General features: G+C 39.6%; 1 non-coding gene across 1 annotated transcript; it reads left to right on the forward strand.

The window, feature by feature from the left end:
• The first annotated feature begins 4,719 nt into the window (after positions 1–4,719).
• Positions 4,720–4,791, forward strand: TRNAV-GAC (transfer RNA valine (anticodon GAC)). Its single transcript has one exon. It is a non-coding gene; the product is annotated as a tRNA-Val (tRNA).
• Positions 4,792–5,125: the final 334 nt, after the last annotated feature.

Genomic DNA, 5,125 nt, shown 5'->3' on the forward strand with positions numbered 1-5,125 from the left:
TGTCAACCTGGCCAGTCTACTGTTTTGGTTATATTATTCACAAGGTGTAACAGGACTCCATCCGTCAGCTGTGTCACCACCAGTGACAAGACATCCTTAGCAAGGCTGTGTCATCCTCATAGGACGGAGAGAAATAGTACAGTCTCGTCGGAAATGTTCTTGCTCAAAGATGTCTACCTTCCCCTGCTCCTGTGTAGAGTGCAGCAGCCACGAAGGTGTAGGAGCGCCATCAAAGGTGTGCTGGTGATGTGTGGTAATAATAATAATACTGTTCACACCATCATCAACAACCATTTCTCAGGTTTTTCTATCCTACTTGTCGTCACTAATGATTTTCTTGGATGTACGTCCTTCTATATTAGGTTGTTCCATCTGTTCACACAATAATACGTTGAAAGGATTGTTAGATGACTTAAAAGTAGAATATATAAAGGATTCATTAACGACTCACCTTCCATATGTCGCTGTACGTTTGAATCCACCATTCGTCTTACGAACAGGGTGAGAGCGTGTCTGGTCTCAGAATCATCTTGAACCTCTGGAAAAACTGTTCAAGATGATTCGATTGATGGTTATAACATGACCTTTACCGCAGGTATGACCCTTGCAATCAACAGGGGTGAAAACCTTAATTATATGGGCCAAATATTTAGTGAGCGTATGTATGACCTTAACCTGGCAGTTGATGAGCCACAAGCCGAAATAACCAACCAACCTGGCGATTATTTTAGATGTCTTGCTTTACTGACAATGTAGCACCTGGGTTGAGCCCAAAGACTTGTTACCCTCCTCCTTTCAGTCTGTTTTTCTATCTCTTCCTCACAACACTCCCGAGAACCCTCCAGCAAACTCCACCACACTCCCCTTCCTGCCAAACCCTTCCCTCTACGTCGTCAGTAATCAAGACAGACATTCATAGCTTCATATGCAGCTACCTGCTGGACCTGGACCATCATTTTATGTTGAACTTATGGTTCACATTCTGGCTTCATGACCTTTAGGTGATAGCCCTTAAATCCAACAACATATATACATCCTGTTATACAACTGATGTTACTGTCTGACGTATGTATGGTGCGGCTTGATGACCTTACCTGCTGATGGTCAAACATGTTATCATGTTGCAAATATCGTGATTTGTAGGTTTTGTTGTGTGGCACAGATTCTGGTGTAGATATCTTTAATAACCTTTACCAGTTACTATCCAGTATAGTGAACGATAGACAGACTTACGTGTTACAGACTCCGTATGATAAACACCTGACGAACCTCGACACAAACATTTATCTGTTGGGTAAGATCAGAGAACGAGTCGTCCAGTGGCAGAACATAAACCTACAACATGTAACAACAACAACAACAACAACAACAACAACAACAACAACAACAAACAACTGTTATGTGAAGATCTAGTTATTCAAAGTGAGATGATCACAAGGAAGTTAGGGATATAGAAGAGTAGGAGTGAGGTATAAGCTGGAGGCGGACCCACCCACCGTGGCTGGTGCTATATAGAGCAGTGAGGGATAACACCATATCTTAACCCCTGGTGATGTGTGAGCTTATAAACACTGGTGGTATTTATGGCGGCCACCAACCAGGAAGTAATGTTCACCAGGTATTGCTCTGCTCTACACTGATCCAACAACTACAAGGATAATGTTGTTATAACCTTCTTGATCATGCTGGTTATAGAAGTATTATAGATACATGTTGGTGACACAAGGATAATGTTGTTATAACCTTCTTGATCATGCTGGTTATAGAAGTATTATAGATACATGTTGGTGACACAAGGATAATGTTGTTATAACCTTCTTGATCATGCTGGTTATAGAAGTATTATAGATACATGTTGGTGACACAAGGATAATGTTGTTATAACCTTCTTGATCATGCTGGTGACACATCATAATGATGGTCTCGTCTGGTGTCCACATAAACACAGTACTTTACTACAGTACATACAGTAATATCAGTCGTAACAACACTATGTATGTAGTCGTGATTACCGTAACATGTGAGTGGCAAGATTGGATGACGTAACGTAACAATATCTGGCTTGATCATTCTCAATTATTTAGATGGATCATTGAAAATTTGGCGTTGCTTCATGTTTTATCAAATGATCAAATGATGGTTGGCCTAGTGACCTTCACAAGTCAATGGTCATTAAATCCAACACAGCAACCAACCACTCAGGATGACCAGGAGGGAGCCACCTGGTGCAGACCAAGTGTACCAGCCTGGTGGAGAGGATCAACTGCTCCACCTCAGGATAAGAGCTGCTCAAGTTCTGTAGTGAGGGACACTCCAAGTGGCATGTGAAACTACCAGTCTTAGTTATAAACTACCGCCCGGCTGGCCGGTGGGTGGCTGTGGCCAACATGAACCCAGGGACTACACACACACACACACACACACACACCGCCCACTGACCTGACCACCGGCCAGTGGGTGTGGCCAACATGAACCCAGGGGCTACACACACACACACACACACACACACACAGAGCGGCGCCAGGCTGGAGGCGGGGCATCGTGACGTCACAGGCAAGTCCCTCCCCCCGCCAGATCCAAACATGTGTTGTGTCTGGTGATGGCGGTTCAAGATTTCCCACATTTATATTGATCTTTACATTATCATCCACTCCCAAAGTCACCTGGCATTCTTGTGTTTCAACAACAGACGTGATATATGCAACACCAGGCAAACATTGTACCATTATCTGATAGGTTAATTGGTGCACAATCAAGAACCAGTGAATTTCATCGCCGCCATAAGTAAGTAAGGAAGGTGACTTTAATGATGATAAATACGACCTGGTATGGCTGTGTCTACACACTACCGCCATCTGGTCAACCTGGTACGTACGAACCTTAACCTTAAAGTGGCCCACGAAAACGCGAACTTAAAATCTATCCATTTAACTGTCATTCATTAATTAGCATTTAAACACCATCTTTTAAACGTAAACCTTCCACTTGCATTATATTAACAAACACTCTAAGATACGTCATACAAACACAAGGTTTAAAGCTGAAACTCGAACTTTTAAGTCCGTCAATTTAACACCTACTTTAGAATTAGCAAAAAAATGCGAATTTTTAACTCCGCCAAAAAGCAGCTCGTGTATGTAATGCTTCATTTAACTGAATATTTTTAAAGTCAGTTAAATTAATGGTATCCTTTGATGTTCATCATTAAAACATAAACCTATGAACTCTGTCTCTAGAACTAAGCACAAACTTTTACGTTCCATCATAGGAAAGGAAACTTGCAAAATCTATCAAAATTCGTCACATAACGCGAACTTTTCAACCTTCCATTTACCTGGGTCACTCTTCCCTGGCTGCCATTCATATTTTGTACTTTTAAACTGTGACTTTATTACACTTTCATTCATTCATCATGACTTTATTACACTTTCATTCATTCATCATGACTTTATTACACTTTCATTCATTCATCATGACTTTATTACACTTTCATTCATTCATCATGACTTTATTACACTTTCACTCATTCATCATGACTTTATTACACTTTCATTCATTCATCATGACTTTATTACACTTTCATTCATTCATCATGACTTTATTACACTTTCATTCATCATTCATCAACTAGTTCGTCTCACTGATATTCCATTCATAAACTTCATTTGTGCATCTCATAGTTTGACCGCCATGTTGCATGTTTCCTTAATGTTTATAATTCTTTGTGTATTTAATAATAGAAGATTCAGTGATATTTCTCGTGGTACTGGAGTTAGAGTTAATAACTGAGATGGCATTATAATCTCTAACTCCAGTACCACGAGAAATATCATTGAATCTTCTATCATTAAATGCACAAAGAATTATAATCTTGATATAAGTGATTGTCTATACAAATTGCATAAATTTAGTGTTGATAAAATTTGTAAGGAATTCATCTTGTCCACATAATTAGTTTATGATACGCTTGTTGTCTGTCTCGGACAATCACATGTTTACCAAATGGCGTCCTAGCTACGCCTCTTCGTTGTATATCAACTGACTGTTATATTTCTCTCTTGTGTCTCCCCTGATGATGTGGTTATTACATGAAAGTGCACTTGGGAACGTGGCATGTTTCATTTTCCCCGTGGACTCATAGGAATATACTTGATCACGCGCAAAATTGTGATCCTTTCCAATATATATATATATATATACATATATATATATATATATATATATATATATATATATATATATATATATATATATACATCCCTGGGGATAGGGGAGAAAGAATACTTCCCACGTATTCCCTGCGTGTCGTAGAAGGCGACTAAAAGGGGAGGGAGCGGGGGGCTGGAAATCCTCCCCTCTCAATTTTTTTTAATTTTCCAAGAGAAGGAACAGAGAAGGGGGCCAGGTGAGGATATTCCCTCAGTGGCCCAGTTCTCTGTTCTTAACGCTACCTCGCTAACGCGGGAAATGGCGAATAGTTTGAAAAAAAAAATTATATATATATATATATATATATATATATATATATATATATATATATATATATATATATATATATATATATATATATATATCCTTCAGTACGTTTACTTTCGATAATGAGGAACAAAAGAATGAGCCAAACAAGTAAATTTCGTCAAAGACATCTCTCTTTTCTTAATGCTGCCTCGCAAAGATTTTCATTAATTCAAATTGAAGAAACAGACGTATTTTTCTATTGTCTGGTTAGCTCAGTGGTAGAGCGTGAGTCTGACACACTCAAGGTCGTGGGTTCGAGACCCACACCAGACATAATTTTTGTCTTTTTCTTGTTTCATTTTGTACGCATCACATGTGTGCAACATTCAGTATGTTCGTCCAACGTTATAGTGAAGATCTTCACAATAAATTGGGGTTTTCGACCTTATCTGAAAGGGTCAGGTCCACCAAGACGTCCTTGAAATCTTCCAGAAGCTTCTGGCGATCCTCCTCCAACTGCTGGGCACATCAGAGTTAACATGGGCCGGACATCGGTTGTGGAACGACTTAATCTGCTTCCGGTAGTTAGCAGGGATGATAATGAGGGCTCTGACCTCATACCAGGTCAACTTAGTTCCAGTCTATTACTTAGTTCCAGTCTATTGCT

Source organism: Panulirus ornatus, chromosome 70, assembly GCF_036320965.1.
Source record: "Panulirus ornatus isolate Po-2019 chromosome 70, ASM3632096v1, whole genome shotgun sequence".
NCBI lineage: Eukaryota > Metazoa > Arthropoda > Malacostraca > Decapoda > Palinuridae > Panulirus > Panulirus ornatus.